Below are 24195 nucleotides of genomic sequence, written 5' to 3'. Positions count from 1 at the left end.
GTATCCACCCCCCTCCCCCATCAACCACCCCGCTACCCCACCCCAGCCCCATCAGTCTACTCTTAATCATCAGCAAAGTAATGGAAGGGGTCATCGACAGTGCTATCAAACAGCACTTACTCAGCAATAACCTGCTCACTGACACCCAGTTTGGGTTCCATCTGGGCCACTCAGCTCCTGACCCCATTACAGCCTTGGTTCAAACATGGACAAAAGAGCTGAGCTCCCGAGGTGAGGTGAGAGTGACTGCCCTTGGCATCGAGGCCCCATTTGACAGAGTGTGGCATCAAGGAGCCCGAGCAAAACTGGAGTCAATGGGAATCAGGGGGAAAACTGTCTGCTGAAAGGGGTCATTGGAGGGGGGAGCGGAGTCTTTGGAGGGGGGAGCGGAGTCATTGGAGGGGGGAGCGGAGTCATTGGAGGGGGAGCAAGAGAGAGGGGGTAGCTGAGAGAAAGGGGGACGGGGACGGGGAGGGGGAGAGGGGACAGGGAGGGTAAGAGGCAGTGGAGAGGGAAGGGGGCAGGAGGAGGGAGGGAGGTGGAAGAGGGGCAGGAAGCGGAGGTGGGAGATGGGAAGGGGGGATTCAGGGAGGAGGGGAGTTTGAGGGCAGTGAGGAGTGTGAGGGGAGTGGAGGTGGTGAGAGCAAGGAGAGAGGCTGGTGAGAGGATGGTGAGGGGAGGGAGGAAAAGGAGGGGTGAGTGAGAATGACTGTGCAAGGTTATGATGCCTCCCATAATCAATTAGCCCGTCAACCAGGAGCAAATGACCACTTGAGGGTGAGTGGAGCGATAAGAGCATTGAAACGGCATTCCCCCATGTCACACATCCAGGGGGACAGAGAGAAAACTGAACAGTGAAAGGAGGGGATAATATCATTCCCAAGATGACTCCCACAGCTCATTACACCCCGCTTCCTGTAAGGACTCCATCCCATTTTCCCAATTTCTCTGTCTCAGTCAGAAATGATGCCATTTTCTTCCTTTTACCTTATCCAATGTTCCCCCACAACTCTGGTTGACGGGGCCCACAGCCGTGTCCGGCCCATCTCCCGTAACCCTGCCCTCACACCTCCCTCTCCCTCCCAGAACCATGATAGGGTCCCCCCTGTCCTCACTTATCACCCCATCAGCCTCCGCATTCAAAGGATCATCCTCAGCCATTTCCGCCAACTCCAGCATGATGCCACCACCAAACACATCTTCCCTTCACCCCCCTGACAGCATTCCATAGGGACCGTTCCCTCTGTGACACCCTGGTCCACTCCTCCATCACCCCCAACTCCTCATCCCCTTCCCACGGCACCTTCCCATGTAATCGCAGAAGGTTAAACACCTGCCCCTTTAACTCCTCACCATCCAAGGGCCCAAACACTCCTTTCAAGTGAAGCAGCATTTCACTTGCACTTCCCTCAATTTAGTCTACTGCATTCGCTGCTCCCAATGCGGTTTCCTCTACATTGGAGAGACCAAACGCAGACTGGGTGACCGCTTTGCGGAACACCTTCGGACTGTCCGCAAGCATGACCCAGACTTCCCTGTCGCTTGCCATTTCAACACCCCACCCTGCTCTCATACCCACATGTCCGTCCTTGGCCTGCTGCATTGTTCCAGTGAAGCTCAACGCAAACTGGAGGAACAGCACCTCATCTTCCGACTAGGCACTTTATAGCCTTCCGGGCTGAATATTGAATTCAACAACTTCAGACCATGAACTCTCTCTTCAAATCTTTACCCCTTCTATAATCAAATTTTTTAACATTTTTATTTGAATTTTAATTTGAATTCTTATTTATTTTCACTTTTCTTTTTGTTTTGTTTTCTGTTAGAAACAACTTGCAGAGTTAAAATGCTCGGAGAGGCGGTGCAGACACACTGGGCTGAATATCCTCCTTCTGCACTGTAACTATTCTGGGATTCTGTTAACAATTCTGCCATTTATTTTTTTATGATCCTTTTCCCCCAACCCTACCCCACACAGGGCCGTCTGTCACTTGTTTCTGTGTTGTGCTTTCAGAGAGCACTGACCCTTCTGCTATTCACACATTCTGCTATCTGACCTTTACGCCACTATCAGCACCTCCTTTAGTCTTTAACACTGTCATTAACACTCTCTTTATCCTGCGTCCAATCTCTCCTTAGCTCCCACCCATCCCTGACCTTCTCTCTTGCTCCCCCTGCTCCACCCCCTTTTAAACAATATGAAAACTATCACATTTTTACATCTCTTTAGCTCTGAAGGAGAGTCATATGGACTCGAGACATTAACTCAGTGTCTCTCCCTCCACAGGCGCTGCCAGACTTGCTGAGTTTTTCCAGCATTTTTTTGGTTTTATTTCAGATTTCAGTACAATGTGGGAATTCGGGGACAGTCACGGGATGAGAAAGTCCTGCAGTTGCAATTGAAGAGATTTACAGGTGGGTGGGGGTGGGGGAGGGGGAGGTTTCATGTAGCGACTAACACCAGGAATCTCTACAGGACATCCCCAAACTCTCTTCCCATGGTCCCTGTGTTTTGTTACCAGGTGTAAATCCCACTGCGGTTACTAACTCACCCGAGCTGCCTCCTGGCCAGGCAGGATTCAGTGGGATTGTAGGCATCATGGGAGGGCCCATCGGAGTTCCTGAATGGGGGAACATTGATGGGAAGTCGGAGTTTCCCCCAGGCGGGTAGGGGGCATTTCCCCCAGGCGGGTAGGGGGTATTTCCCCCAGGCGGGTAGGGGGTATTTCCCCCAGGCGGGTAGGGGGCATTTCCCCCAGGCGGGTAGGGGGCATTTCCCCCAGGTGGGTAGGGGGCATTTCCCCCAGGCGGGTAGGGTCCTGATACGGGATACCCAGGCTCAGCTGAGGGTGGGTACAATGGGTTGATTGATTCCTCATAAGACGGGGGAGCACTGGGATGAGACATTCCGGTTCAATCTCCTGACCCAAGCGAGCGATCGTCCAGAAAGAACCCTGGAAGACACAAAAAAAAACATTAAGTCCAAATAACTCTCTCCCTTGACTAGTGGGTTCAAATCCCGCTCCAGAGGCTGAAGCACATCGACCAGGACAACACTCCCAGTGCCAGCAGTGACCTTGTTACTCCCCATTTCACCCTGCTTGGCAAATACCTCCCACCATTGGAGATAAGCCCTCATCACACCTGACCCACCTCTTGCCAGAATACCAGCCTCTATCATCACCAAACCCTCCCGTGAACAACATCCAGCTGCTTCTTAAAGGAGCCCTGAGTTCTGGCCTCAGCCACTCGTTTGGCTTGTCCCGAACGGGCTGAATATAAAGGGGACGAGTGAGAGACGACTCAGGCGCCATCTAGAGTAACTTCCTTTTTATTCGTTCAGGGGATGTGGGCGCCATTGGTAAGACCAGCATTTATTGCCCATCCCTAATTGCCCCTTGAGAAGGTGGTGGTGAGCTGCCTTCTTGAACCGCTGCAGTCCGTGTGGTGTAGGTACACCCACAGTGCTGTTAGGGAGGGAGTTCCAGGATTTTGACCCAGCGACAGTGAAGGAACGGTGATATATTTCCAAGTCAGGACGGTGAGTGACTTGGAGGGGAACTTCCAGGTGGCGGTGTTCCCATGCATCTTCAGCACTTGTTCTTCCAGCTGGTACAAGTCACGGGCTTGGAAGGTGCGGTTGAAGGAGGCTTGGTGAATTCCTGCAGCTGCTACTGTGCGTTGCTAGTGGAGCGAGTGAATATTGAAGGTGGTGGATGGGGTGCCAATCAAGCGGGGCTGCTTTGTCCTGGATGGTGTCAAGCTTCTTGAGTGTTATGGGAGCTGCACTCATCCAGGCAAGTGGAGAGTATTCCATCACACTCCTGACTTGTGCCTTGTAGATGGTGGACGGGCTTTGGGGAGTCAGGGGGTGAGGGGCTGAATGGCCTCTGCTATAGCATTGTTTATCTGTTGATCAGGCTGTGTAATGAGACACATCTAAGCCAGGATTTGTAGCTTAGCGGGCTGGTGCGCGCCTGAACCGCTCAAGCGTGAAATGACGGGTGATGACGTTGGCCGAGCGTGCCAATGTCAACGTGCAGCCACACAATAGCTCAGTCGGCGGGCACGCACTGGGGTTGGCAGTCCCCCCGCTGACACGTAAAAGGCCTATTAAGGCCTTTAGATTATCAATTGTCGTCAACTTTTCACTGCCCGCTTAACCTAACGGTTGGCTGAAAAGGCCAAGCAGCCTTTGTATTTTTTTTGGAAACCTCGTCCATGGGCAGGATGAGGTCTCCAAAAGCAAATTCAAATCAAATGAAAACTTTATTTTTTTTAATTAAAAAATGTCCCTGTTCATGTGACAGAGTCGCAGGAGGAGACGTGCTTTATTACATTATTCTGTTGTTTATTGATTTTTTTTCAATATCCTCTTCATCTCCTGAGGCAGCTCCATCTCCTCGAGGCAGCTCCATCTCCTCGAGGCAGCTCCATCTCCCCGAGGTAGCTCTGTGTCTCAGGGAGATTATTCAGCGCTCTGTCATGCGCATGCGCTAAGTTCACGTTAGACCTGATTGCAATCCTGCTCCCGACTCAAAACGTTAACTGTCTTTCTCCCTCCACAGATGCTGCCTGACCTGCTGAGTTTTTCCAGCATGTTTTTGTTTTTATGAGACCATAAGACACAGGAGCAGAAGTAGGCCATTCGGCCCATCGAGTCTGCTCCGCCATTCAATGAGATCATGGCTGATCAGATAATCCTCAACTTCACTTTCCTGCCTTTTCCCCATAACCCTTGATTCCCTGATTGATTAAAAATCTGTCTATCTCAGCCTTGAATATACTTAACGACCCAGCCTCTACAGTCCTCTGTGGTAAAGAATTCCACTGATTGACTACCCTCTGAGAGAAGAAATTCCTCCTCATCTCTGTCTTAAATGGGTGACCCCTTACTCTGAGATTATGACCTCTGGTCCTAGACTCTCCCACAAAGGGAAACAACCTCTCAGCATCTACCCTGTCAAGCCCCCTAAGAATCTTATATGTTTCAATAAGGTCGCCTCTCATTCTTCTAAACTCCAATGAGTACAGGCCCAGCCTACTCAACCTCTCCTCATAAGAAAATCCCTCCAAAACCAGGATCAACCTAGTGAACCTTCTCTGGAGGGTTTTTATTAATAAAATGCTGCCTTGGGATCTTTCTATGCTGAACTTGCCTCCTTTACAACCCTGAAGTGGTCACCAGCTCTCCCACCGTGTCAAGGGCACTGCTCCAACTCTGCTTCCTCTGTCCTGTTAACATGAGAGTCCCCACTTGGGATTTTGTTCCAACTGAGGCCGAAGAGCCAAGTTAGCTTGTCATGGTTTCATTAACTACGCCATAACACGGCGAGTTTTCATTCCAGTCGATGAACCTCCCCACAATGATTGAACTTTACCTCAGAGGGAATTCCTGAGGAGTTTATGTATGAGGTGTGACATGGAAAAGGTGGGAGGAGCATAAACATTGACCACAGTCCACCTGGGCCGAATGGCCTGTTCCTGTTGTGTAAATTCCGTGTAATCCTTGGAGGCAGAGTTTCAAAATCAGGGGCCTCCCATTTAAGAATGGGGATGAGGGGGAATTTTCTTCCCTGAGAGGGAGTTTGGAATTCTCTTCCCCAGGGAGCATTGGAGGCTGGGTCATTGAATTTAGACAGGTTTTTGATCGACAAGGGAGTCAAAGGTTACGGGGTGCAGACAGGAGAGTGAGGATAAGCGCACAAGCAGATCAGCCATGATCTTATCGAATGACTGAGCAGGCTCGAGGCGCCGAATGGCCTACTCCTGTTCCTAATTCGTATGGTCTTACGGAAGAACAGCTGGGAAGTTTGCCCAGTATCCTGCTCATCATTTATCCCTTAACCAACATCACTCAAAATAAAATGATCTGCTCAGTATCATTCTGCTCTTTGTGGGATCTTGCTGTGCATTATTGGTTCCCTACACTACGACTTTGAAGAGTACTTCATTGGCTGTAACGTACTTTGGGATGTCCGGAGGTCCTCAAAGGCGCTATTTAAATGCGGGCCTATCTTTGAGAAGGGTGGAAACCTGGCATCCTCCAGCCTCTGTGACTCCAGTCCCACACCAACGTCACTCTTGAAACTCTTCTATCCGGCTGTAGTTGAGAGTGCTAACCTTTGTGGATGTCTCTCCTGCTACTGCTGTCTTAGGAAAGCAGAATCTTTAAGGGTAAGGTGATTACTGAGCCAGACAGGAAGGGTATTTGATAAAAACAAAAAACCGCGGGTGCTGGAAATCCAAAACAAAAACAGAATTACCTGGAAAAACTCAGCAGGTCTGGCAGCATCGGCGGAGAAGAAAAGAGTTGACGTTTCGAGTCCTCACGACTCGAGGACTCGAAACATCAACTTTGCTCTTCTCCGCCGATGCTGCCAGACCTGCTGAGTTTTTCAAGGGTATTTGATGAGCAGATCTCTCTCTCGACAAAATCAGCTCTCGAAGAAAGTTGATGAAAGTGAAGAGCGTCATGAACAATGAGAATCACCCCCGTCTCAGTATCACTGTTGGTTACATTCAGGGAAAAGGGCTAAATCCCTTAGATTCAGGACAAATCAGTTCCTGAACTCGTCTGTGTCCTTCTCTGTAAGGACTTTTATCAGGAGTTTGATATATGGATCGGGATACACACTCAGGGTAGGATTCACTGACTGATTATTTTAATATAATGAAATAGTTACTCATATATATTTAATTAAAGTTAGATCTCTGTGATAGAGTAATTTTCTTTATTTTATTATTTATATGCATTTACCCAAAATGAATTTCCATGTGCCCAATAAAGTGAAATTGAGTTGAGTTGAGTTGTCCTGTGAAACATCAGAGCCAAACACTCAGTTCATGGCAGCTAGAAATGAGCAACGTGCTCACATCTCAAAAACAAATACAAAAACGGTCCCACAAGGGATTGAATTGACTGAAACAGGTATTCCAGCCTGTGAAAGATACAGAGTTCTGATCACTGTATCCCCCAGTCTTCCCTCACAATCTGTATATTCCTTGGGTAAATATTAGTCCGTGTTCAGGCAGAGCCCATTCCACACATCAGGCATCAAGCAGCACATCGAGCCTTGAATTCAATCACATTTTCCACAGAGACAGTTGGATCAGCATTCACCATTACTAAATCAGCTGAAACACTGATGATTCACTCAAAGTCACAGGGTCAACTAGAGGTCGAGGCTGAATCACTGTTGGTAAAGTATTACTCTCCATCTAACCCTATGCTGTACCTGCCCTGGGAGTGTTTGACGGGGACAGTTTAGAGGGAGCTTTACTCTGTATCTAACCCCGTGCTGTACCTGTCCTGGGAGTGTTTGATGGGGACAGTGTAGAGGGAGCTTTACTCTGTATCTAACCCCGTGCTGTACCTGTCCTGGGAGTGTTTGACGGGGACAGTTTAGAGGGAGCTTTACTCTGTATCTAACCCCGTGCTGTACCAGTCCTGGGAGTGTTTGATGGGGACAGTGTAGAGGGAGCTTTACTCTGTATCTAACCCCGTGCTGTACCTGTCCTGGGAGTGTTTGATGGGGACAGTGTAGAGGGAGCTTTACTCTGTATCTAACCCCGTGCTGTACCTGTCCTGGGAGTGTTTGATGGGGACAGTGTAGAGGGAGCTTTACTCTGTATCTAACCCCGTGCTGTACCTGCGCTGGGAGTGTTTGATCCTAACCTACAAGGTTTAGAAAACTAAACAAATAAATGTTGAGAAATCTGACAACTCCAAAATAATATACACCAAATTTAAAACCAAATAAAAACTGAAAATTCTGGAAAAACTCAGCAGGTCTGACAGCAACTGTGGATCGAGAGACAGAGTTAACGGTTCAAGTAAGCAGTTGACAACCCCCTCATCCCAGGGACCAATTTAGTGAACCTTCGCTGTACCACCTCCAATGTAAGTATAATCTTTCTTAAATATGGAGACAAACTGCGCACAGTACTACAGATGTGGTCTCACCAAAACTCTGTACAACTGTATTGAGACTTCTTTATTCCTGTTCTCCAATCCTCTTGTGATAAGGCCAATGTGCCACTTGCTTTCTTAACTCCTTGCTGTACCTGCATGCTAACTTTCTACATTCCTTGTACAAACACACCCAAGTGTCTCTGAACATCAACATTTAGAAGTTTCTCACCTTTTAAAAAATATTCTGTTTTTCTATTCTTTTTACCAAATTGAATAACCTCACATTCCCCACATTATACTCCATCTGCCCTCTTGTTACCCACTCACTTAACCTGTCTATATCTCTATGCATTGTCTCTGTGTCCTCCTTACAGCTTGCATTCCCATCCAGCTTTGAATCATCAGCAAACTTAGATACATTACTCTCTGTCTCTTTGAGTAAGTTATTAATATAGGTTTTAAATAGCTGAGGACCCCCCCAGCACTAGTCCTTGCGGCACTCTGCTTGTCGTAGCCGACCAACTTGAAAATGCCCCATTTATCCCTACTCTCTGCTCCCTGTCTATTAACCAATCGTCTATCCATACTAATATATCACCCCCAACTACATTAGCCCTCATCTTGTGTATTAACCTTTTGTGTGGCACCTTACTGAATGTCTTTTGGAAATCTATGCATATTCCCCACTCTACCATTACCATCAAGCCAGGGGATCAAACCTGGTTCAATGAAGAGTGCAGGAGGGCATGTCAGGAGCAGCACCAGACACACCTAAAAATGAGGTGTCAACTTGGTGAAGCTATAACACAGGACTACTTGCATGCCAAACAGCATAAGCAGCAAGTGATAGACAGAGCTAAGTGATCCCATAATCAACAGATCACATCTAAGCTCTACAGTCCTGCCATATCCAGTTGTGAATAGTAGTGGACAATTAAACAACTCACTGGAGGAGGAGGCTCCACAAATATTCCCATCCTCAATGATGGAGGAGCCCAGAACAGCAATGCAAAAGATAAGGCTGAAGCAATTGCAACAATCTCCAGCCAGAAGTGCTGAGTGGATGATCCATCTCAGCCTCCTCCGGAGGTCCCCAGCATCACCCCTGCCAGTCTTCAGCCAATCTGATTCACTCCACATGATATCAAGAAATGGCTAAAGGCACTGGATACTGCAAAGGCTGTGGTTCCTGACAATATTCCGGCAATAGTAATGAAGACTCCAAATTTGTGCCCCAGAACTTGCCACGCCCCTAGCCAAGCTGTTCCAGTACAGCTACAACACTGGCATCTACCTGGCTGTGATAAAAATTGCTCAGGTATGTCCTGTACACAAAAGGTAGGACAAATCCAATCCGGCCAATTACCACCCCATCAGTCTACTCTCCATCATCAGGAAAGTAATGGAAGGGGTCAACAACAGTGCTATCAAGCGGCACTTGCTTAGCAATGACCTGCTCACTGATGCCCAGTTTGGGTTCTGCCAGGGCCACTCAGCTCCTGACCTCATTACAGCCTTGATTCAAACATGGACAAAAGAGCTGAACTCCCGAGGTGAGGCGAGAGTGACTGCCCTTGACATCAAGGCGGCATTTGACCGAGTGTGGCATCAAGGAGCCCTAGAAAAACTGGAGTCAATGGGAATCAGGGGGAAAACTCTCTGCTGGTTGGAGTCATACCTAGCACAAAGGAAGATGGTTGTGGTTGTTGGAGGTCAGTCATCTCAGCTCCAGGACATCACTGCAGGAGTTCCTCAGGATAGTGTCCTGGGCCCAACCATCTCCAGCTGTTTCATCAATGACCTTCCTTTCATATGGTCAGATGTGGGGATGTTCGCTGATGATTGCACAATGTTCAGCACCATTCGCGACTCCTCAGATACTAAAGCAGTCCATGTCCAAATGCAGCAAGACCTGGACAATATCCAGGCTTGGGTATGATAAGTGGCGAGTGACATTCAAGCCAGACAAGTGCCAGACAATGATCATCTCCGACAAGAGAGAATCCAACCATCACCCATTGATGTTCAATAGCATTACCATCACTGAATCCCCCACTATCAACATCCTGGGGGTTACCATTGGCCAGAAACTGAACTGGACTAGCCATATAAATACTGTGGCTACAAGAGCAGGTCAGAGGCTAGGAATACTGCGATGAGTAACTCACCTCCTGACTCCCCAAAGCCTGTCCACCATCTACAAGGCACAAGTCAGGAGTGTGATGGAATACTCCCCACTTGCCTGGATGAGTGCAGCTCCCACAACACTCAAGAAGCTTGACACCATCCAGGGCAAAGCAGCCATTTGATTGGCATCACATCCACAAACATTCACTCCCCCCACCACTGATGCACAGTAACAGCAGTGTGTGTACCATCTACAAAATGCACTGCAGTGATTCACCAATGCTCCTTAGACAGCACCTTTCAAACCCACGACCCACCACCACCTAGAAAGACAAGGGCAGCAGATAGATGGGAACACCACCACCTGGAAGTTCCCCTCCAAGTCACTCACCATCCTGACTTGGAAATATATCGCCGTTCCTTCACTGTCGCTGGGTCAAAATCCTGGAACTCCCTAACAGCACTGTGGATGTACCTACACCATATGGACTGCAGCGGTTCAAGAAGGCAGCTCACTACCGCCTTCTCAAGGGCAACTAGGGATTGGCAATAAATGCTGACCCAGCCAGCAAAGCCCACATCCTGTGAATGAATAAAAAAAAACATCTACAGGTTCCCCTTTATCTACCTTATTAGTTACATCCTCCAAAAGCTTCAAATTTTAAATTAAATTTTTCTTTCATAAGACCATGTTGACTTGTTTTTATCATATTATGCTTTTCAAAGTGCACTGTTAAGAATTCCTTAATAATAAAAACCAGTTCTTTCTCGATGACTGATGTCAGGCTAACTGGCCTATGTTTCCATTTTCTCTCTCTCTCTCTCTCTCCTTTCTTGAGAAGTGGTGTTACATTTGCTAACTTCCAAACTGCAATGACCACTCCAGAGTGTGGGAAATTTGGGGAAATCACAGCCCGTGCATCCACGATCTCTGCACCTAACTCCTTTAGAACCCTCGGCCATCAGCTCCTGGGAATTTGTCAGATTTTAGCCCCTTCAGTTTCTCCAATACTTTTTCTCTGCTGATGATAATTAAAAGCAGTCACTTGGTAATACAGAACTTGAATATTGCTGGAAAGGGAGACATGTTGCTTAAGCTTTTCATCCTGCACTCATCAGGACAAACTAAAGAATACCAATTTTCAAATAGTCACAACAATTTGTACTACAGGAGAAGAGAGTGCTGAATGTTTGGCAAGTCAACTCCGATTGATCGAGGCATTGGCATGGAAAAGAGGGAAACCATAGGCTCCCCACACTTCCAGGTAATTCAACAAAAAGGTGCCAGGCTTGAACATATTCCTTCTGTTTGCAGAGAATGATTCCCCACATATTCCCCATGATAATTTACCCTGCGACTTAATGTATGTTGTGTCATAATTCATATACAAGGACCTATTATCTACGTATGAACTGGAAAAGATATTTTACTGGAATCAACGCAAGGAGAGAAACAGTTGGAAACTGATGTAGAGTTGTACCAGTTCAGGATGACCTGATACATTAACCAATGAGAAAACAGCACTAAAAACAAACAAATCTCCAGGAGAACAAGAGTTAATCAGGAATCTGTGCCTTTTCTACCTCTGGACTTGGCTATTCCAATGGTCTCCTGGCCGGCTTCCCATCCTCCACCCTCCACAAACGTCAGCTCATCCCCAGACTCTCTTGCCCCGTATCCTAACTGTTCACCCATCACCCTGTGCTCGCAGACCTACATGGACTCAGTCAAGCAATACCTCAATTTTTAAATTCTCATCCTTGTTTTCAAATCCTTCCATAGGCTCACTGCTCCCTATCTCTATAACCTCTCCTAACCCTACAACCCTCTAAGATATCTCTGCACTCCTTCAATTCTGGCCACTTGACTAACCTGATTGCCATTGCTCCCCCATTGTCTGGGCCCCTAGCTCTCGAATTCCCTCTACAAACCTGTCCGTCTCTCTCTCCTACTTTAAGATGCTCCTGAAAGCTGACCTCTTTGACCAAGTTTTGGGTCACCTGACCTGATATCTTATGTTGCTTGGTGTTAGGGCACTATGGATGGTAAATGCTGAGTTGTTCAAATCCCAGAGGGAAACTTGAAACAACTGCTACAACTATTTTACAACTTGTATATATTTCGAGATACATGCCTTGAATTCAGTAGTAATAAGACCGAGTCTTATTGGTTTCTTATAAAGCTAAATTAAACCTTTATTAATAAAAAAAAATGATTTTAAGCACATACATAGGATTACTAATTACAGGTATGATAACTCCTGGCTCCCCTAGTTAATCTAACTCCCAGTTACATCTCCATTGAGGCAACAGTAAAATACATAGATGTTAAAAGACCCAGGCAAAGTAACACCGTTAAGTCGCATTCAAAGTGAGTTTTCTTCACTTCAGTTCATGTAGACAGCAACTTGAGGCTTTTCACGCTTGTCAGATCTTAGAATGCCTTTTTCTTACACAGAACCTCATCTTCACACAGGTTTCTCCCTTTTTAATGTAAATCCCATCGTCCCAATATGTCTTTGCGACTCTACTTTTTTTAAAATAAAAATCTTTCATAGTACCAATTTTATCAGTAAGCTTAGGGAAAAATAAACACACTGTTTGGCTTCTCCTGGCTGAGTGTAACATTTCACCACCTCTTTTGAAATTCAAATTACTCTGGTTTATCTACAAATGCAAATTTTCTCTTTACACCTCACATTCACCTTCAGCCATGTTTACCTATTTAACATTTCAAACACAGCTTCTCTTCTTGATACATCAAAGCCTTCAGACCAGCTGTCTTTAATTCAATTAAGCCACATACACACAGACACACCTCCTACCTTACAATAAATTACAATAACTTGGTATTAAACTTTTGTTTGATTAGTCCTGTGAAGTGCACGAGGATGTTTTACTATTTGAAAGATGCCATATAAAAGTAGTTTGTTGATCGACAAGCGTGGGAAAACTGGAAGTGAGGGGAGGGGACGAAATGTGAGCAGTGAGGGTGGAGCAAGAGAAGCAATCGACAAAATGAAACTTGAGAGAGATAAACAGGAAGGAAAACAGATGAACACACACTATTTCTGCTGAATTATTTAGTGAGGAGTCACAGACTTACCCTGTGAAGCTTTTACTCCATCTCTGACATCAACTAATTATTTAACATTAGGTCATTGGCAACCACTCAATTCAACCCACTGCTTAAAAATAAAAACAAGCATGTGGAAACATTTACAACATGGGCTGAGGTTTTGGAAATGAACAGTATAAGCAACAGCTGCAGACTCAGAGTGGCCAGGAAGTGAGAGCGAGCACAGATAGCGGGGAGAGTGGGAGCGAGCGGGCGGGCGAGCCCGGAGGGCGGGAGTGGGCGGGCGGGCCCGGAGGGCGGGAGCGAGCGGGCGGGCCCAGAGGGCGGGAGCGAGCGAGCCCGGAGGGCGGGAGCGGGCGAGCTCGGAGAGCGGGAGCGGGCGAGGAGAGCGGGAGTGAGTGAGCCCGGAGGGCGGGAGCGAGCGAGCGCGGAGGGCGGGAGCGAGCGAGCGCGGAGGGCGGGAGCGAGCGAGCGCGGAGGGCGGGAGCGAGCGAGCGCGGAGGGCGGGAAGAGGGGGAGCGCGGAGGGCGGGAAGAGGGGGAGCGAGTGAGCCCAGAGGGCGGGAGCGGGCGAGCGCGGAGAGCGGGAGCGGAGCGAGCGAGCGTGAGGGAAGAAATGGAAGATGCTCCCTGAAAGGGCGATGGAAGCAGATTCAATAGAAACTTTCAAAAAGGAATTAGATAAATATATGAAGGGAAAAAAAATTCTAAGGCTAAAGGGAAAGAGTGGGATTAATTGGATAAATCTTCCAAAGGGTTGGCAAGTTGACTCCGATTGACCAAGACATTTGCATAGAGAAGAGGGAAACTACAGGCTCCCCTCCAGAGGGCGGGAGCGGGGTGGGGGGAGGGAGAGGGCGCGAGTGGGGTCGGGGGAGGGGAGAGGCTGGGAGCGGGGTGGGGGGAAGGAAAGGGCGGGAGGGAGAGGGCGGGAGCGGGGTCGGGGGAGGGGGAGGGAGAGGGTGGGAGGGGGAAGGGGGAAGGGGGAGGGAGAGGCTGGGAGCGGGGTGGGGGAAGGAAAGGGCGGGAGGGAGAGGGCGGGAGCGGAGGGGGCTGGGGGGAGGGGGAGGGAGAGGGTGGGAGGGGGAAGGGGGAAGGGGGAGGGAGAGGCTGGGAGCGGGGTGGGGGGAAGGAAAGGGCGGGAGGGAGAGGGCGGGAGCGGGGTCGGGGGAGGGGGAGGGAGAGGGTGGGAGGGGGAAGGGGGAAGGGGGAAGGGGGAGGGAGAGGCTGGGAGCGGGGTGGGGGAAGGAAAGGGCGGGAGGGAGAGGGCGGGAGCGGAGGGGGCTGGGGGGAGGGGGAGGGAGAGGGTGGGAGGGGGAGGGGGGAAGGGGGAGGGAGAGGCTGGGAGCGGGGTGGGGGAAGGAAAGGGCGGGAGGGAGAGGGCGGGAGCGGGGTCGGGGGAGGGGGAGGGCAGGGGAGAGGGGTGGGGGCGAGAGGGTGGGAGGGGGAAGGGGGGCGGTCTCTACACTTTGCTCCGATGCGAAGCAGAGGTTGCTGATCTGAGCATCTCTCTCTCTCTCTCTGTAAGAATTGGAATGTGAGTCAGGCAGTGAATTCTGAGAAATACCATGTTTTACAATATAAAACAGCCATTCACTCTGAGCCCTGCTGCTTCCTGCCTCTCTCACGTACAATGACGTGTCGGAGGAGACATCCCAAAAACAACTTACATTCACTTAGAAATTACAGCCCAGAGACTGGCCATTCAGCCCATCAGTTTCATATGATCCTGCTCCCTATTTATTCGAGAGCAGCGATCTCTCTCTCTAACCTTCTTTTCACTGCACAGTCTAAGCAGATACAACAGCAACATAGAGGGGGAAACTCAGGAACACGAGTCACTTATCTGAAGCTTCTCCAACATCGATAGCTTTCTCCATGCTGCTTCCTGTTCTCATTCTGATCTGCAGAATTCCAGCAACTATCACTCCAGTTCCCACACACCCTTCACTTTTAAATAGAATATGACAGCCCAGAAGGCAGCCATTCAGCCCTTCAGGCCTGTACTAGAAAATTCTGGCAGTGGCGAGATTCATGCCTCAGCAGAGACTGAGGGCCAGGTCCACGCCTTTTGCACTGGCAGGAGGGTCAATAACCAGAGGACACAGATAAGAATATAAGATAATTGGCTAAAGAACCAGAAGCAACAAGAGGAAACATCCGTTTGCAGCGAGTTGTGATCTGGAACGCGCTGTCTGAAAGGGCAGTGGAGGCAAATTCAATAGAAACTTTCAAAAGGGCAATTATATACACTTGAAGTTAAAAAAATACAGAGCTATGGGGAAAGGGCAGAGAGGAGGATCAACTGGATTGAACACAAGAACATAAGAAATAGGAACAGGAGTGGACCATTCGGCCCATCTAGTCTGCTCCACCAGTTAATAAGATCATGGCTGATCTGTTTGTGTGTCGATTTCCACATTCCCATCTACCCCCTGATAACCTTTGATTCCCTTGCCTAACAAGAATCTATCTAACTCTGCCTTAAAAATATTCACTGACCCTGCCTCCACCACCTTCTGAGGCAGAGAGTTCCAAAGTCACACAACCCTCTGAGAGAAAAAAATTCTCCTCATCTCTGTCCTAAAAGGGCGACCCCTAATTTTAAAACAGTGCCCCCTAGTTCTGGACTCACCCACAGGAGGAAACATCCTTTCCACATCCACCTTGTCAAGACCATTCAGGATCTTGTATACTTCAATCAAATCACCCCTTACTCTTCTAAACTCCAGTGGAAACAAGCCCAGTCTGTCCAACCTTTCCTCATAAGACAACCCACTCGTTCCAGGTATCAATCTAGTAAACCTCCTCTGAACCACCTCCAATGCTCTTTCAAAGAGCCAGCACAGGCACAATGGGCCAAATGGTCTTCTAGGGAGGGCGATGTTATCACGTGATCCAAATCAGCCTCCTCCCCTGCTTCTTACTGAGGTTTCTCTCTCTCTCTCTCTTCATTGCTCCTGATAGACTTTCCTTAAACATCTGGTTTTGTTACTGGACCAATAATCCAGTCGACAGGAGTTTAAATCCCAGTGCAGCAGTTTGAGAGTTTGAATTATTTTTCTTAAGAAGAAAAGCTGGTCTCTGTAAAAAAAAAAGTGACCACAAAGCTGTCAGATTGTTGTTAAAAACCCAACTGGTTCATTAAAATCCTTTTGAGAAAGAAACCTGTTGCCTTTACCTGGCCTGGGCCTATATGTGACTCCAGTCCCACACCACCTGTTCTCTCACGTAGCCTAACAAGCTACTCAGTTGTTTCAAATTTCTCAAGGCGATTAGGGATGGACAATAAATGTCAGCCGTGCCAGTGAGTCCACACCCTGTTAGCAAATAAAGTTAAGCCGCTCACTTCCGCCCACCCGAATTCCTGTAAAGACTCCACCCCATTCCTTCAATTTTTCCACAATTATTGCTTCAACAATTTCACTTTCCACACCAGGGGCGCTCAGTCCAGGATTCCACTCCAAGATGATCAGTAGAATCCTCGATTCCCAGGTCTCTACCTCACTCACTTTTCTTAACCAACAACAACTTCATGTTTATATAACGCCTTTAACGTAATGAAAAGTCCCAGGGTGCTCCACAGGAACAGTGTCAAACAAAAGATGACACCGAGCTACATAAGGAGCTATTACATCAGATGCCCAAAGTTTGGTGAAGGGGGAGGTTTCGGAAGGGGATTCCAGAGCTTGGGGGTCAGGCAGCTGAAGGCACGGCTGCTAATGGTGGAGCGAAGGAATCCAGAGGTATTCAAGAGGTCAGAATTAGAGGAGCGCAAAGATCTGGGAGGGTTGTGGGGTTGGAGGAGATTACAGAGATAGGGAGGGGGGCGAGACCATGGAGGGATTTGAAAACGAGGATGAGAATTTTAAAAATCAACCAACAACCTTGTCCTGACCTTCCACCCTCAGCAGCCTCCACACTGGCCAGCTTTTATCACCTATTTCATCTCGCCACCAAACACATTGTTCCTTCCCTCCTTAATTTCCAGAGGGTCCGTTCCCTACTTAAGAAATGAGGGTTGTTCTCCTCAGAGAAGGTTGAGGGGGGGATTTAAGAGAGGGGTTCAAAATCGTGAAGGGTTTTGATGGAGTAAATAAAGAGAAACTGTTTCCAGTGGCAGGAGTATCAGTAACCAGAGGGACACATTTTTTAGGATGAGGGGAGCTGTCCTTTGATGAGGGGTTGAGTAAATTGGGTCTATTTTCTCTGGAGTTTGGAAGAATGAGAAGTATTCTCGTTGAAACATATAAGATTCTGAAAGGACCTTACAAGGTAGACACGGAGGTTGTTCCTGCTGGCTGGAGAATCTAGAACATCAGGGCACAGACTCAGGATAAGGGGCTGATCATTTAGCACTGGGATGAGGGGAAATCACTTCATTCAAAGGGATGTCAATCTTTGGCCTTCTCTGCCCCAGGGGGTTGTGGATGTTCCATCGTTGAATACATTTTAAGGCTGGTTTAGGCAGATTTTTGGTCCGTGGATCATATTGAATGGTGGAGCAAACTCGAGGGGCCGAATGGTCTGCTCCTGCTCCTATTCCTTATGTTAAGATCTTGCTCCAAACCAATCAGCTTAACGTGCCTGTTAGCTTTGTGTCAACTTAAGATATAAAACTTTGGGCTGAATTTTCCCCCTGTCGGGAGGGGAAGTTGATGGACGGGCGTGCTTCCGATCAGAGGCGCGGCGCCATTTTACATGGGCGGGCCAATTAAGGCCCGCCCAGCGTGATGTCCACAGGGAAGCACTATCCGCCCCCTGTGCGGGCGGGGGGATGCCTAAAATCGCGAGTGCGCTCTTTCGTGCATGCGCAGGAAATAGCGCACTCATCTCCCTGAGGCTAAGTGCAGTCTCAAGGAGATTGCCTCAACTTTCAGAAATATTAAAAATAGAAAAAAAAATTTCCCTTACATGTCCCCTCATGAGACAATGTCACATGAGTTGGGACATGTTCATAATTTCCAAAAAAAACTTTATTAAAATTTTTAAAACCCAGCATGAAGCCTCATCCCGCCCGGGGATGAGGTTTCATGTATTTTCTACTTCCCGCCAGGGCTCCCGGCCTCCCCGCCAACCTTAAGGCTGGACGGGCAGGTCCTTTAAGTACTTTAATTGATCTGTCAATGGCCTCAATTGCCAATTGACAGGTCGGCGGGCGTGCAGCTGATTTCGCTGCGCCCCCGCCTTCCTGAAAATTTAAATGGGGCGGGATGACGCCGGGAGTTCCGCCTGATGTCACTGCACATCATTTTATGCGTCAGCGAGCGGGCCCCGCCCCCACTCACCAACAGTAAAATCCCGCCCTTTGTTTCTTCATCCAAGTCGCTAATATATATGGTAAAAAGTACAGAAAGCGGGGAACACTACTGCTCACATTCCACCTATTGCAAAACATTCTCTTCATGGCCACTCTCTCTCTCTCTCTCCCCTACCTCCTAACTAATTAGTTATCTCTAATTCCATAAGTTTTCGTATTGCTCATTACCTCTTGTGTGGAATCTTATCAAATACCCTCTGGAAGTTCAGGGATGTCACTGCCCACTGTACGAACATACGAATTAGGGGCAGGATTAGGCACTCGGCCCCTCGAGCCTGCTCCGCCATTCAATAAGATCATGGCTGATCTGATTGTAACCTCAATTCCACATTCCCGCCGACCCCTGATAACCTTTCACCCCCTTGTTAATCAAGAATCTATCTAGCTCTGCCTTAAAAATATTCAAATACTCTGCTTCCACCGCCTTTTGAGGAAGAGAGTTCCAAAGACTCACAAGCCTCTGAGAAAAAATTTCTCCTCATCTCTGTCTTAAATGAGCGACCCCCTATTTTTAAACAGTGACCCCGAGTTCTAGATTCTCCCACAAGAGGAAACGTCCTCTCCACATCCACCCTGTCAAGACCCCTCAGGATCTTAAAGGTTTCAATTAAGTTGCCTCTTACTCTTCTAAACTCCAGTGGATACAAGCCTAACCTATAATTTAGAAGAGTAAGAGGTCACCATGCTAGTGACCTCCAAAAATTCAGTTAGATTAGTTAGACATGACCCTTCATAAATCCACATGAACTCTTGTAAATCAGCAAAAACTTGGCCAAGTTCTCAGTCAATACGTCTCTGATGATCGACATCCCCCATAATTATTGTTAAAAAGACAGGTTGGTAGTTACCCAATGATTTCTATCGCTTCTGAAATAATGGAGTCAGGTTTTCAATTTTGGAATCCAAATTCTGGAATCCAGAGAGTTTTGGAAAATTATGACTAATACACCTGCAATTGTCCTCACCTATTTATTTTAATATTCTGGGGTGGAAGCCATCTGGTCTTGGTAGTTTCTCTATCTTAGGTCCTGTTATTTTCTCCACTTCCTTTCTTTTATTTAGATTAATTGCATTAAGTTGCTCCCCTTAATGTATTCTTAGGCCACCTTGTACAAAGTTACAAACACAAAGTTTACACTCACCAGTCTGTTGTTATATTATCCATTAGTCTTGCTTGCATCTGCCTTTAAATGGGCCCACATTACCCATTTCCACTCTCTTTCTCATCACACATTGTTATGCCCAGCAAAGACCCATCATATATTCCTAACCCTCAAGATATGAACTTTATTCAACATGGAGGCTTTGAAATTGGCCATTTTGGAAAGGAAAGCCAATGTGCTGCAAAGACGGCCGCCGAAGGATAGACGACCTGGCTGAGTATTGAAAAACGAGACAACAGAGACAAAAGGGCACATCCCAGATGAAAAGGCGTTAGCTACACACACCGAGATCATCAAGAGGAATTCCTAAACTGAATGGGTCTTTTTTTTAAAAAAAAGGTTATCGTCTTAACAACCCCCCACCTCAGAATGAGTGCCTTAAAACAATAAAGCAGAATGTGGCTAATCAACACAACGCCACCACCATATTTGGAAGAGGAACTGTCATTGTGAGGACACACATGGTGTGGGCAGCCATGTTTGTCCTTTGGTAATCTTTAAAATACTGACTGCAGAAGATAACAGACGGCAGCAGCAGGAAAGGTAGCGACCTTTATGCCTCAAAAAGAACCAGGGGCTGTAACGTCATAACATCTCCCCGCCTGTTCCTTTTCAGATCCACCAATACAGCAAACGGACCTCCTGGGAACGAGACGACTAACATTGTGACCTGCAGAAAGCCAATCCTTTCAAGCGAATCCTAAACTACCCTTCAGGAGTGACAATGTTTTTCCAAAGACAACCACATGAATTATGAAATATTCTTTTTGCTTATAACTTGTAATAGTGCATATTCTCTCCAACTGTACTTTTCTTGAGCATGTTTGTGTGAGTGTGGTAGCATTAGATTTCAGGCTGAGTGAGTAAATAAACCAGCCTCTTTAGTTAAAACCATGAAAAGCTTACTGCTGGTGACTCAAATTGTCCAACACTCGGGGGTTAAAAACCATATACATCTCCCCCTCAAAAGGTTACTGGTTATTGCAGGCAGCTGAAAAGGGAACAGGTATTTCAGTAGATCTCTCTTCACCTCATCTGTAACAATATTGATAAAGACTTTTGGTTAAAAGCAAAATACTGCGGATGCTGGAAATCTGAAACAAAAACAAAAATTGCTGGAAAAACTCAGCAGGTCTGACAGCATCTGTGGAGACAGAGTTAACGTTTCGAGTCCAAATGACTCTTCTTCAGAACTAAAGAGTAGAAATTGGTGAGATATATATTGTTTAAGGGGGGGTGGGACAGGTGAAGCTGGATAGAAGACCAGTGATAGGTGGAGGAAAAGGAGAGATTGTGAAAGATGTCACAAACAGAAGGTGGAAGGGGTGTTGATGGTGGTGAAACTGGCTAAAGGAGGTGCTAATGGTGACACTAAGGGTAGAAAGCAGGATGAGCAAGTGACAGAGGCCCTAGTGGGGGTGGGGGAAGGAGATGGGGTGGGAGAAAAGATGGAAATAGGCTAAAAGGTGGGGATAAAACAGTGAATGGAAATAAATTTTTTAAATAATAATAATGGAAATAGGTGGAAAAAATATACATATACAAAAATTAAAAAATAAATATTTGAAAAAAATGGGATCAAAAAGGGGTGAGGATGGAGGAGAGAGTTCATGATCTGAAGTTGTTGAACTCATTACAAGCCTACCGACTCACACAGCTACCTCGACTACAGCTCCTCACACCCCGCTCCCTGTAAGGACGCCATCCCATTCTCTCAGTTCCTTCGCCTCCGTCGCATCTGTTCTGATGATACTACCTTCAAAAACAGTTCCTCTGACATGTCCTCCTTCTTCCTTAACCGAGGTTTTCCACCCACGGTGGTTGACAGGGCCCTCAACCGTGTCCGGCCCATCTCCCGTGCATCCGCCCTCACACCTTCCCCTCCCTTCCAGAACCATGATAGGGTCCCCCTTGTCCTCACTTTTCACCCCACCAGCCTCCGCATTCAAAGGATCATCCTCCGCCATTTCCGCCAACTCCAGCATGATGCCACCACCAAACACATCTTCCCTTCACCCCCCCTGGCGGCATTCCGCAGGGATCGTTCCCTCCGGGACACCCTGGTCCACTCCTCCATCACCCCCTACACCTCAACTCCCTCCCACGGCACCTTCCCATGCAACCGCTGAAGGTGTAACACCTGCCCCTTTACTTCCCCCCTCCTCACTGTCCAAGGACCCAAGTGCTCCTTTCAAGTGAAGCAGCATTTCACTTGCACTTCCCTCAATTTAGTCTACTGCATTCGCTGCTCCCAATGCGGTTTCCTCTACATTGGAGAGACCAAATGCGGACTGGGTGACCACTTTGTGGAACACCTTCGGTCTGTCCGTAAGCATGACCCAGACTTCCCTGTCGCTTGCCATTTCAACACTCCACCCTGCTCTCATACCCACATGTCCGTCCTTGGCCTGCTGCAGTGTTCCAGTGAAGCTCAACGCAAACTGGAGGAACAGCACCTCATCTTCCGACTAGGCACTTTACAGTCTTCCGGACTTAACACTGAGTTCAACAACTTCAGATCATGATCTCTCCTCCATCCTCACCCCTTTTTGATCCCCCTTTTCAAATATATATATAATATATATATATATATATATCATTCATCATTTTATCCCCACCTTTTAACCTATTTCCATCTTTTCTCCCAACCCATCCCCTCCCCCCACCCCCACTAGGGCCGTCTGTCACTTGCTCATCCTGCTTTCTACTCTTAATGTCACCATTAGCACCTCCTTTAGCCAGTATCACCACCATCAACACCCCTTTTGTTTATGACACCTTTTGCAATCTCTCCTTTGCCTCCACCTATCGTTGGTCTTCCATCCAGCTTCACCTGTCCCACCCCCTCCCCCTTAAACACTATATATTTCACCACATTTTTACTTCTCTTTAGTTCTGAAGACGAGTCAGACAGACTCGAAATGTTACTCTCTTTCTCTCCACAGACGCTGTCAGAGCTGCTGAGTTTTTCCAGCACTTTTTGTTTTTGTTAAAGACTTTTGGTGTTTGCTTTGTTAGCACTTTCCTCATATTCCTGTGTTGTTCGATTTTAACTCTCCCGGTCCACTGGGATTTTTACTTCTACTTAAATTGGTCAAAGCCTCTTTTTTAGGTTTGATGCTGTCTCCTACCTCACTTCTTAACTGTGGTTGCTTAACAACACAAGTGGACCTTTTGTCTTTTGGGGGGTGTTCACTGCATTTGTTTCGTACCAAACAGTTCTCTGAACGCTTCCCAGTGTTTGTGGGTCTGCTTTATTAACACAACAGCCCAATTAACTACGATCAATTTATCTCCCATCCCTCGTTGGTCTCACTTCAACTTGAAACCTAGAGGTGTCAGCTGTGGCTCAGTCCATAGCACCCTCGCCTTTGAATCAGAGGGTTGTGGGTTCATGTCCCACTCCCGGAAACCAAGAACTGTGATTGTACTCGAAAGAGTTGCAATCTGTGACTGTTGATAACTCGAAAGAGTTTCAACTTGAAACCTGGTTTACATGTCTCACTCCCCCCCCATCCCCTCTGACATCAATACTTATTTCATATTATAGTCGCCATTCGTAAAGTGTTCCCCTTAGCATCGGATTGTTAACTAATCCAGGCGTATTCCCTTGTCCATTCTAAAACATTGTTCTAGAAAATTGTCCTGAAAATACTCTGGAAATTCATTGTCTTTATTACTTGAGCTATTCGGCTTCTCAGTCTACGTGAGAGTTTAAAAATCTCCCATTATCGTTACTTTTTTCTTTAGATGTTTCCCTGATCTTCATATTTATATCTCCTCGTCCCCAGTACATCCCCGTGGACGGGTATCTGCAGGAAACTCACCAGAACCTTGCGGCTTTGTGTTCCCTGAGTGTACCCATCGTCTCTCCACTGCCCGCTCGCCCTCAGTGAGCAGGAGGAATTTTCGCGACTCAATGCGGTCATTGATGAGAACAAACAAAGATAACGTGACCACTTTGCTGAGCTCTTCCTTCCTGTCCTCAATAATTAAAGCGTGTGGGCAAAAATGGAGTTCAATGTAGGAAAGTGTGAGGTCATCCACTTCAGAACTAATAATGATAGATCCGAGCATTTTCAGAATGGTGAGAAGCTGGGACTTGTGGAGGAGCAGAGAGATTCAGGGCTCCAAGTATAGACATCATGTGAGCAGGAACAGAAATCATTCAAAAGGCTGATGGAATGTTGATTTTTATCTCAATGGCTTTGGAATACGGAGGGAAGTGATGCTTCAGTTGTACAGAGCCTTTGATCAGATTCCATCTGGAGTAACTGGGTTCAGTTCTGGGCCCCGCACCTCAGGGAGGGGGTGCACCAGATTCACCAGAATAACACCGGGGTTAAAAAGGGTTAAATTACGATGGCAGGTTGGATAGACTAGGCTTGTGCCTTGAGCTTCAAAGATTAAAGAACAATCCAGTTGAACTGTTAAAGATGATTGTCGGGTAAATGGATTGAAACTATTGATCAGGTGGGGGTGAGCCAGAGCAAGAGGGTATCATCTTAAAATTCGAGCTGGGCCATTTAGGGGTGATGTCAGGAAGCACTTCACATCAAAACAGGGAGTGGAAATCTGAAACTCTCTCTCCC

The 24195-nt window shown here is 47.3% G+C and overlaps 1 protein-coding gene across 1 annotated transcript in view; it reads right to left on the bottom strand.

Moving 5' to 3' along the window:
* The window catches only part of LOC144686897 (protein lifeguard 3-like), a 59315-nt gene that overhangs the window by 17922 nt on the left and 17198 nt on the right, over positions 1 to 24195 (bottom strand). The window contains exon 2 of the mRNA XM_078552724.1: positions 2520 to 2954. The gene's annotated coding sequence lies outside the window, so the exon portion shown is untranslated. The remainder of the gene's footprint in view (positions 1 to 2519; positions 2955 to 24195) is intronic.

The sequence above is a fragment of the Cetorhinus maximus genome, chromosome 11, assembly GCF_964194155.1.
Source record: "Cetorhinus maximus chromosome 11, sCetMax3.hap1.1, whole genome shotgun sequence".
NCBI lineage: Eukaryota > Metazoa > Chordata > Chondrichthyes > Lamniformes > Cetorhinidae > Cetorhinus > Cetorhinus maximus.
Note: the sequence above shows the minus strand (reverse complement) of the source record. Positions and strands in the feature narration are given on the sequence as shown.